This window comes from Notamacropus eugenii, chromosome 3 (genome assembly GCF_028372415.1).
Source record: "Notamacropus eugenii isolate mMacEug1 chromosome 3, mMacEug1.pri_v2, whole genome shotgun sequence".
Lineage (NCBI taxonomy): Eukaryota > Metazoa > Chordata > Mammalia > Diprotodontia > Macropodidae > Notamacropus > Notamacropus eugenii.
In genome coordinates this window covers 285,546,191-285,558,471 of record NC_092874.1, presented here as the reverse complement: position 1 = coordinate 285,558,471, position 12,281 = coordinate 285,546,191, and positions in this window count along the sequence as shown.

Sequence of the window (12,281 nt, the reverse complement as noted above, 5' to 3'; positions counted from 1 at the left end):
AGGAGATAGCCCATGGCCCCACTTTGGGAACGCGTAATGGTTAGACAGGTTTTCCTTACATGGAGTTCAAATCTAGGTAGCATGGTGAGTTGAATGTCAGACTTCGAGTCAGGAAGACCTCAGTTCATATCTGGCCTGAGGTACTTCCTAGTTGTGTGACCTTGGACAAGTCCCTTCACCTCAATTTCTTCATCTGGAAAATGGGGATGATAATAACATCTGCTTCCCAGGGTGGTTGTGAGAATCAAATGAGAGAATATGTGCAAGGCACTTAGCACAGTGCCTGGTGCCTAAATAGAAATGCAAGTTACTATTATATAGCAATAATGGAGAAGATAGAGTGGGTCTGGAGTCAGAAAGACCTAAGTTCAAAACGCCTTAGAGTCTTACTAGCTGTATGACTTTGAGCAAGTCACTGAACCTCTGTTTGCCTGGGAAGCAGCTACGTGGTTCAGTGGATAGAATGTTGGGCCTGGAGTCAGGAAGACTTTAGTTCAAATCTGGCCTCAGAGACTAACCAGCTGTGTTACCCTGGGCAAGTCACTTAACCCTGCTTGCCTAAATCCACTAGAGAAGGAAATGGCAAATCACTCTTGTTAATCTTTGCCAAGAAAATTCTGTAGACAGTATCGATGTCCACAGTCCACAGGGTCACAGAGTCAGACACAATGGTAACAATTACTATTATTATTAATTGATATTATTATTATTAAAAAGCCTCATTTAAATTTCAACTCATTTTTTGTAGTTCTGTCCCCTGGGCTCCAGCAGAATGAGTCTGTCCTTAGTATTCAAAGAGTTCTAATATCTGAAAAAAGTGATCATGTTTCTCCCTAATTTCTCTCCAGGCAAAGCAGTCCCAATTCCTTGAACCAGCCTTCATATAGCATGGTCTCTCTTTGATGCTTTGGTTGTCCTGCTCTGGAGTCCTCTAGTTTTTCAATATACTTATAACTCAGACTTGAACATATTACTCCCAATACAATGGAGTCAAGGAAGGCTTCAGTGGCATGGTTGCCTTTCTTATTCAGGACACTACATCATCCTTGGGCATTTCACCTTTGGGGACTGCCATCCCATTTTTTTGTGACCATGAGTGACAAAATAACAGCTTCTTCTTCTCTGAGTCTCTGAGGTCCCCTACATTGAAGGATTCCTTTGGGTTGTATCCATGCTTGCAAATTGGTTATTTTTGCCACTGTTCAGTCATTCCTCCAGGTTCCCAAAGAAAGTTCTTACAGAGAAAAATAAAGGAAACTAGAAGGGAATGAGAATCGATACCCATCATGGCTTCTCCTTCCCATTCTGTCCTTGGAGATTTGGGATAGCATTGGACATCATATGTGGCATTTGTATGACCCAACAATCCTGTGAAAAATTTTCTCCAATACTGATGACCAATCACAGACAAGCTGAGCCTATCAGTTTTGAGATACAGAGAGATGGCTGTAAAAACTTTGGCCTGAATGATGTCACAGATGCATGTCATCAATCATTAGATTTGAAAGAGACCCTAGAGGCCATCTATTCCAATGCTTTCAGATTAAAAGTAAGGATGCTGAGACACAGAAGGAGGGAGTCACTTGCTCAAGGTAATACAGTGGGAAATTAGAACCCAAAGTCTGTCTTCCATCTCTTAAACCAGTACTATTTCTAATAATCAATTAATAAGAATTTGCTAAGCACCTACTATGCGTGAGGCACTGTGCTAAGGGCTGGGGTTCAAATAAAAAGAATGAAATAATCTCTACCTTTGAAAATTTTACATTCTAGTGGGGAAGACAAAAAAAAACACATAGATACATTGGCATATTCATACATACACACACATACATATGTATGTATATATAGATTAAATATAAAGAGAAAAATATAAATAGAAATAAATATATTTGTAAAAATAGAAATATAAAGAGAAAAATATAAAAATTAATTAAACATAAAATAGTTTAGGAGGAAAGACACTACCAGTCAGTCAGAAGAGATCAGAAAAAACTTCATGGAGAATGTGTGCTTGAACTATGTCTTGAAGAAAAAGAAGAATTTTTTGAAGAGGAAGGGAATGTGTTGCAAGGAAGAAGGATGTCTAGTACAAAGGCCCAGAGATGGAGGGTGGATTCTTATGTGTGACAAATGGAATTTCTAGATCTGGAAATGTCTTCAAGAGGGCAGAACAAATTGGAGCAGAACAGCTTATCTCACACAGCTACTCCAGCAAAGATAAAAAAGGTGTTCCAGAATGAATAATGACCAGGAAATCTTAGAAGAAAGCATATTAAATTATTTTTTTCAGCTTATATCTCTAGAGAGATAGCAAGGAGCCTATACACAGTTGGGAAAGGGGCACAATTCACTGGTCTAAGATTTGTGGTAGGTCCTAGAAGAATACTATGCAATACAACAAGGAAGAAGTGGCAGAACCCTAGACAACACAGATCAGGAGCGAACAAGTCCCCATCATTCCTTCAAGAAGCATGCAGAACCTGGCCTTGACATATATATCCAATTCAGAAAGTAAAGCTGGGAAAATGAGTAACCAAGAGAAAATACCCATGATAAAGAAATATTATGGAACCAGGGAAACTCATGCCACATCCCAGGCCAGGTTAAGGGTAACAGATTTGGGTATGAAAAGTCAGATTAAGTGGGAAGATTCAAGGAGAGTTCATGGAGGTTCCCAGAGTCTGCATCCGATCACCAAAGCCAGCACTCTATCTACTGTGAAACATTGCCATTCTATAATTAATGTCAATGTAGAATAAATATCTATTGATTAATATCCAAAAGAGTGTAAGCAGACAAGCTAGAGAAGCAGATGAAGCTATAAAGATCAACTATGCTTATTAACAAGATTTTAAAACAACCAAAATAGAATCCTGGAACTTGAAAGTCACCAGTAACCTCAGAAAGAGGTAATGTAACATAGAGGCTGGAGAGCTGTCCTTGGAACCTACCAAAGGTGAGTTCAAGTCCCACCTTTGATTGACCCTGAGCAAATCACTTAACTTCTCCGTTCCAGTTACCCTGGGCTATTCTCTAACCCTAGAAGTTGAAGAGAATGTGCCTGCCTGCATCTTCAGAAAATATACTTTAACTGGGAGTTCTCTCTACACTGAGGAAATCACACATCTGGTCCAAAAAAAAAAAAAAAGGAACCTCAGAAAAAAATTTATTCCAAACTTCTACCTGATCTTAGCCCTAGGCATTTTTCATTGTGACTGGTGGACTTTCTCTGTCCTGCCCCTTTCCACTTCTTGTTCAGAGAAGCATCATCAAAATGATCTTATCTGCCTCTGGAATGAGTGTATCCATGGACTGCCCCATTCTTCCATTCAGTGTCTCTGGGACCTCTCAAACCCAGACGCTGGTCATTGCTCACCACTCTCCAATACATGTTGCACCCCTAACCTTTTGGAATATAAACTCCTGGAGAATAGGCATTGTCCTGCTCCTTTTTTTTATCCTTGGTTCTATAAACAGCACAATAGAAAGAGGTGGGCCAGAAGTCAGAAGGAGCTGAGTTCAAATTCTCCATCAGACACTTTCTAGCTATGCAACCCTGCTCGATATGTACCTTACCCTCTATTTGCCTCTGTTTCTCATCTACGAATGGGGATAATGATAACACTTACTTCACAGGATTGTTGTGGGAATCCAAAGAAAGAACATATATAAAGTACTTTGCAAACCTTAATAATAAGACTTGAGAGCAACCAAAATAAAATCTTAGAACCCAAGTGTCATGAACAGAGATCTGCCTTTTGAATCAAGAAGATGGATGTGTAAGTCCTCTACTTATAATATATGCAAAGTGCTTTATAAACCTTAAAAGTATCATAGAAATACTAACTATAATAATAATGATTAATTCAGCGCTTAATGTAACACTTGGTGAGTACTCTAGAAATGTCTTTTCATTTATTCACTTGATCAATCATTCATTCATTCCCCATCCAAAAACCCTAGCCCCTAATGGTGGGGGACCTGGGAGCCTGCCTTCTTTTTAGGGACAGCTGTATTAGTTAAGAAGCTCTTAGTAACAATTATCTGAAACTTCCTTGTAACATTCACCACTGGTCCTGGTTTTGCCCTCTGAGACCAAGCAGAATAATCTGTTCTAGTCAAGTCATAAAACATCAGAGCTGGAAGAGACCTTAGTGATAATTAAGTCCAGCCCCCTTCTTTTTACATGGCCTCTACTCCAACTATTTGAAGACAGCAATTATGGCCCCTAAATCTAGGCTACGTGTCCCCCCTCCCTTTTGTTTAACCAGTCTTCCTGTGGCTTGGTTCCTAATCCTCTTAGCATTGGGGTCATCCTTATGGCGGCTTGCTCATGTCCCTCCTAAAGTGTGGTGCCCAGAAATGAGCACAGCCCTCCAGATGTAGAGTCTTGACAGCAGAGTACAGTGGGATCATTACTTCCTTGTTCTGGACACTGTGATCCTATTTATTAATGCAGACTAAAGTCTAATAATGAAGTGTATCTTCCTTCTGTGTTAATCAGGGACATTCGGAGTTCCTCTTATTTAAGTTCATAAAAAAGACACTATTAAAACAGGATGCACTTCTCTTGGGTTCTGTGTGATCCCAGCTCCTTAGGCCCTGCCAGCAGGAATGTGGGGCGCTAGAATGAATAATGAGTCCTGTAGGTCAGGACTGGCTGGCGGGAAGAGGGGGAGGGTTCAGGGAACTGCAGGCCCCTAATGATGCAACAATAAGACATGGCAGCCAAAAAGCTCACGCAATCCTAACCTACGTCGATAGAAGCATGTTGTACAGAACAAATGAGGCGATGGTCCCAGTAATCTTTGCCCTGATCAGACCACATCTGGAGCACTGTGTTCAGGCCAGAGTCACCTTTTTGGAAAGATCGATTTAAGTGCGTAGAGAGTATGGTAAACAATGTGATGATAGCATTGAGAGAGAGACAGAGAGAGAGAAATGAATAGATGGATGGATAGATGAAAGAAAGAGAGCAAGAAATAGAGATAAATAGATAGATAATAGAGACATAGTGATAGATGATGGATGGATGGATGGATGGATAGAATGAAAGAAGATAGATAGATAGAGACAGAGTGATAGATGATGGATGGATGGATGAATGGATGAGAGATAAAAGAGGTAGAGTGATAGGTAGGTATATGGATAGATAGAAGATAGAAAATTATATATATATATACATATATATATAATGATAGGACTAGATAGATAGGCAACAGACATGGATGACAGAGACAGGGAGTTAGATATTCTTAGACAGATATATGGATAAATTCCTATCTCTATGTAAATATGTGTACATATGTATATGTGTATATACACACGTATATACATATATGTATCTGTGTGTATCACATCAATTCATCAGGCAGAGCAACTGGAGAATAGAAGACATGGGGAAGAGATGAGAACTGTTGTCCAATATTTGAAGGTTGTCATGGAAGAGGGCCTAGACTTTTCTCTGTTTGGTCCCCAAAGGAAGAACTAGGAACAATAAGATGGAGTGGAAAGAATGTCGCTCCTAGAGGAAGAAGATCTGGATTCAAATCTTTGTTCTGTCAATTACCATCTATATGACCTTAAGCAAATCACTCACACTCTCTAGGTCTCTGTTTCTTTAGCTACAAAATGAAGAGGTTAAACAAAATGGCCTCTGGATTCCTTCTGCCTCTAAATAAATGAGTCTACGATGTAACAGTAAGAAGTTCTGGTCAAGATAAAAGAAAATTTTCTAATCATTCTAAGCTATCCCAAAGCAAAACAGACTACTCTAAGACTAGTGAGTTCTCCACTTTCAGAAGTATACAAGTAGGAATGAAGTAGATGGCTGCTTCTGAGAGATATGGGAGAGGAAGTTTCTTTTCATATGAGTTTAGTGTAAATGAGTTCTGAGGTCCTTAACTCCTCTAAGGGGAGCCTGTTGGCTTTTTTATCCTAGAATTATTTTTGAAATCCTGGAGGGGTAGTTAGGTGGTGCAATGGATGAGGCTCTGGCCCTCAAATTAAGAGGACCTACTTTCAAATCTCCCCTCAAAGTTATTTAACCCCAATTATGTAGCAACAAGGACCCCAGCATATACAGGAGGGCCTGCTGTACAGGTTCTTAGATCTGATTTTCTAAAAGGAAAGCAACTTTGGAGGGGTCAACAATCATTTTCGTCAAACACATAAACCAAAAAAGAATATATAAGCAGAGAAATAAAGACCAACAGACAGGGCTACTGACTGTCTGATCATAAGCAATACATACATCACAGGTCAACAGACAGATCCAGCTGTCTGACCATTACATGCATACAGAGTTACCAAAGAGACAATCACCAACATCTGGGTTTTCAAAGCCAGGTGGGAGGGGGTTCTTCAATGGCTATACAGAGTCTTGTCTGGCCAAATGAACACTTTCAGTGAGTAAGCCCCAAAGCAAAACCTCACCTCAGAATATTTGTATACTTTTCAGAGCCAGAGGGCACAACCCTCTGACCCAGTGCCTCAGTAGAAATTAACAAAAGATATTGAGGCCTATTAATGAGTGGGGAAGATCTTTAACTCTTCCCCTCATCCACCATTAACCTTATATTAACATAACAAATTGCCACATGCAAAAAAAGTCCTGGTTTATAGAAATTAAAATACTAACTGTTACACTTACAGGGATATTAGTAGCAATTTAATGTTCCCCAAAGATAAAGATTCATTTTCAAAATTAACCATGAGAGGAGGGGAGAGGAGAGGAGTTGATGGGAGGCCTACCTTTCTAGCATATTCTAGTTGTTTAATAGTGTGTTTTCTGAACTTAAAGTCTTTCATAGAAAAGGTAGATTGGACAGTGAAGTTGAATGCATTAGACCTTTACTCAGAGCCTTTTTACTTAAACCAGGAGAAACCTATGGCTTAAATAAAGATGCCCAAGGGCATAACAACAGGCCAAGGGAAGAGATAGCAAGGAGTGATCTGGATCTCTGTCGTTCACAGAGATATAAGGATACTGTCACATCTTCAAAGAGACAGAATACAACTACAGCTCAGCCAGAGAAGGAGACAATATCCAAATGTAGGGAGAGATGATATTGAGAAGAGGCAGCATGGCATAATGGACAAAGCAGTAAGCTTAGAATCTGACAGGATTTGAATTTGAATCCCTTCTCAGACACTTACTAGCTATGACCCTGGGCAAATTGCTTCCTCTCTTTCAGCCACCATGTAATCATCTGTAAGACAGGGCTATTAATAGAATCTGCTTCACAAAATTGGTGTGAGGTCAAACGAGATGATATATGTAAACATATTGCAAATTTTAAGGTATTATATAAATGTTAGCTATTGATATTATTGTTATAGATTGCTGAGATGATGTGAAATCATGTCATATGAGGACGAATTGAAAGAACTAGGGATGTTTCACCTGAAGGAAATACTAGGAGAGGGAACAGTATAGTTATTGTCAAGTATCAGAAGGGCTATTATACCAAATTAAAAGTCAAACAAATAGACAGATGGATGGATGAATGAAGGAAGGAAAGAAGGAATAAAGGAAGGAAAGGAGAGAGAAAGAAAGAAAGAGAGAGAGAGAGAGGAAGGAAGGAAGGAAGAAAGGAAGGAAGGAAGGAAGGAAGGAAGGAAGGAAGGAAGGAAGGAAGGAAGGAAGGAAGGAAAGAAGGAAAAAAAGGAGGGAGGGAGGGAGGGAAGGAAGGAGGCTAGACTTATTCCACGTAGTTCCAGAGGGCAGAAGGAGCAACGGATGGAAGTAAATGGCAATTTTAGGCTTGGAGAGTCAGCTAGGTGGCATAATGGATAGAATGCTGAGCCTGGAGTCAGGAAGATTCATCTTCTTGAGTTCCTATCTAGCCTCAGACACTAGATGGGTGACTCTGGGCAAGTCACTAAGCCCTATTTGCCTCAGTCTCTTCACCTGTAAAATGAGCTAGAGAAGGACATAAGAAACCTTTCCAGTATCTTTGCTAAGAAAACCTTAAATGAGATCACAAATTAACAACAACAACAGAAGGCAAAACCTCATCAAAACTGGAGCTCTCTGAAAGAATAGTGGTAGTGGCTTCCACCTCAGGGGAAGTCCTTAAACAAAGGCTTGCTAAGCACTTCTCAGAGAAGTTGCAGAGAGGATTCTTGTTCAGTTTCAGGTTAGATTTGGTTGCCTCTGGTATTCAATGCCTCTAGCTCTATGTTTATCATTAATATCATGGCATATCTCTTTCATGATGGAGGAGCCACTAGGAAAGCCCATACCATTCTCTTGGCTGTGTACACATGATACCTAAGCAAACAATTAATCATCCACTATTTGTCTGCTATGGTGCAACACCATGTGAAGTTCTGGGAGCACAAGTATAAAGAATGAAACAATTCCTACTAGCCATGAGTTGGTATTTTAATGAGAGAAGCAAGTACCTATAAAAATATGTACATAAATATAAAGTTGAAAATAAAAATATATACACAATAATTTGATACAAGGTAGTGTGAGGAATCAGGAAAGACTTCATGAAGAAGATGGTGCCTGAATTATATCTTAAAGACAGAAGGAGGTATAAGAAGGAAATGTATTCTGGGCATCGAGGATGACCAATACAAAGGCATGGAAACAGTAAGTAGAGTTTTGTGAGTGATAAGCAGAAAGAAAGTCAGTATGATTGCACTGAAGTGTGGATAGATGGGAATATAATATCCAAAAAGGCATCCCATCCATTCAATGGATCCCATAGATGGAAGAAAAAAACAGTTATTTGACTAGTTTTCCCCATCTTTAAAAACTGATTCTAGCCACAGATCTGAAGCTTAAAATGTCTTTTATGAAAGAGCTAGTGACAGAGAAATCAAAAGCAAACCAGTCAGAATATTTGAAGAACATGTCTTCTATGTATGGACAATGATCACACTGTTGTCAGTATGGTCCACCATATTCTTTGACCTGATTGAACAGGTCCTGTTGGTTGAATTGACATTTCAGTCCAACCTACAAATACGACAGTAGTTTCCCATCTCCACCATACCCATCCTTAACCTCTTATTTTGACTATGAGTTCAAAGTCATTGAATTTAAATTAACTTGCTACAGAAATTCAACAAAATATTCCTTCTACATTATAGATTCCATCTACATGCACAGCAAAAATAACTTTCCAATTATTCCATAATTAAAGTGATTCTTCAGTGACAACTTGCATAAAGGAGGAAACTGGTGGTTATTTCTGTCTTCTGAATAAGGTGCTACTGTGAGGTCTAAGACCATAAATGCCATAATACCATGAAGTGGCGTAGAAATGTGGAGCAATTTCATGGTTGATTAAAGCAGGGCAGCCAACCTTAGATTTTGTCAACACAGTGAATGAAGAGCAAGAGAAGTCATTTTTTGAGCCTTTGAGCATTTTGGCGGAAAGTTGGCACATAGGTGCAATGTATTAAATCATCATCTCTAAAGTGAGAAACATTTCCTAGGAAATGAAGATTGGCTTTGTGCTGGCCACTAAATGCAGTGATGAAGTATGTATTACTCAGTACTTAGATTCAGGAGACCTGAGTTCGAGTTCCATGACAGACTGAAACTGTATGATCATCTACAAGTCATATAGTCTCTCAGAGTTTCAATTTCCTGCTCCGGAAAATGGGAGAATAGCACTTGTACTAACCATCTTATGGAGATACTGTGAGGAAAGTACTTTGTAAATATTAATATAGTATTATACAGTAGTTTGCAACATACTTTATATTTATCTCATTTTGTCCTCACAACAACCCAGACAGGTAGGTATTATCATTATCCTCATTTTACAGATGAGGAAACTGAGGCAAACAGAGGTTAAGTGACTTGGCCAGGATCACATAACTAGAATTTTCTAAGAGTAGATTTAAACTCAGGTCTTCCTGGTTCCTGGACCAGCATTCTATGCACTGTACCATATAGCTACATCAAAGAAACGCAAAAAATAGTTCTTACTCTCAGGGAGATGATAGTCTAATGACATAAGATTGATGTTTTCGAGCCCTAAGGAATATTAGTGGGGCAACTAGGTGGTGCAGTGGATAGTGCACCAGTCCTGAAGTCGGGGGACCTCAGTTCAAATCTGGCCTCAGACACTTACTAGCTGTGTGACCCTTAACCCTGATCACCTCAAAAAAAATAAAAAAGGAATGTTAGAAGCCATCTACCTTAGCAGTCTTCATTTGACAGTTGAGGGAACTGAGACTCAGAGGGTAAAATGACTTACTTGCCCAAGTAGTAATGACAGAACTGAACAGCAAATTCAAATCCTCTAACTCCAATCCAGGATTAGCATCTGCAGTACAATTTCCCCACAACATTACAATATATGTAAAACAACTTTGAAACCTTAAAGAGCTATCTAAATCCTAGGGAGGAGGAGGAGGGTGAAGTAGGCAATACAAATGTCTTCCCAACTTCACAAGTGGGGAACACCAAGGCTCATAGAGGATAACTTGTTTATTCAAGGTCAGAGAGCTAACATTTGGGTTCTATTCCAGCTCTCATGGTGGTCTTTCCATTGTGCCACATTATTTTCCAATGCAGATTTATGTAATTGTCACTGGATTGAATTCATAGGCTGGAAAATGAGTGGAGGAGAGGAATCAGAAAAGACTCACTAGAGGAGGTGGTCCTGGAGCTGCAACAAAAGAGAATGGTGGGAACTGAGAATGTATAACAACTCAGAAAGTCTGTCTATAGCCTATGGTACCCTGCTTCCATCCATGTGCATGGAGAATCTTGGCAAACAGGATTCTTTTTTTAAAGTAATGCAAATGGTTCAGGAAATGGTGGTCAGTTTTTCCTTTTTTTACATAATAGATGGATTACATGGGACCAGAAATCAATCACCACTTTAAAAACAGATTTTTCTTGACACTTTTTGTTTTTATATGATCTGCATTCCTCTACCTGTATCTATCCTCCATCCCCTTCCTGGAGAGCTGTCTTTTATAGCAAAGGGGAAAAGTGATGGCTGAAAAAAATAAATATGTGTAAAGCAAAAAGGATAGTCAATAATGAACTGTTCTTAAAGTCAATGATGACTTAATTCAAGTCCTGAATTCAAATCTACACTTTGATAGATATTGGTCTTGTCTCTGGACAAGTCCCTTCACCTTTCAGTGTCCCTAGGAAGCAAGCTAAATCTATGAATTACAGTGCAATTGTTCACTTGTCTTATATTACTGGATGGAGTTTCCTCACCATGAATTCCTTGGTGAAATCATGAATCTGATCAAAAGCATTTTTTAAATCATCACTACAAGTTTGGGCTTAGAATTTTTCATCTTTGGGAAGAAAGGCCTTCATCATCTTCATTTGGTTAGATAGATAGACAGACAGACAGACAGACAGACAGACAGACAGACAGACAGACAGACAGACAGATAGATAGATAGATAGATAGATAGATAGATAGATAGATAGATAGATAGATAGAAGCATGGATGGATGGATGGGTAGATGGATGGATGGATGGATGGATGGATGGATGGATGGATGGATCGATGGATCGATGGATGGATGGAAGGATGGATAGATATAGATAGAAGCATGGATGGATGGATGGATGGATGGATTGGATGGATGGATGGATGGATGGATGGAAAGATAGAAGGATGGATGGATGGAAGGATGGATGGTTGGATGGATGGATGGATGGATTGGATGAATGGATGGATGGATGGATGGATGGATGGATGGATGGATGGATAGATAGATAGATAGATAGATAGATAGATAGATAGATAGATAGGTAAACAGCAACAATAATAACAAAATATCATTTAGTTTCCTATGGGTGAAATAAAGATTAATAGATTTAGAACTCTCTTGGAAATTCTCTAGAAAATTATGCTAATCCTTGAAATTCCAGAGATCTAGGAAGAAAGGAAGAAATTCCAGTAATAAAAATCCTCCTCAATATTAGAGAAAAACTCCTTAGTTAGAACTAACCCGACATGAAATGGGCTGCCTTGTGTGGTAATAATGGAAGACTTTGAGCCTAATCTGGGTGGCTACTTGCTATGAATGTTGCAGAAGGCATCTGTGCTTCAGGAATGGATCTGACCATATGACTCCAAGGTCCATTTCAATTCTGAGGTTCTATGATTTCTTGAGTGACTTAATTCAAGACATTTGGGACTACATACTTCCTTTTCTCCATAGAGTAGAGGCTTATTTATCCAAAATTCTACCAAGCAAAAACTCTCTCTTCATGAGCACTTTCAAATATCTCCAGTATGGTTTAATTCTTAAAGCATTTGGCAAGCACCTA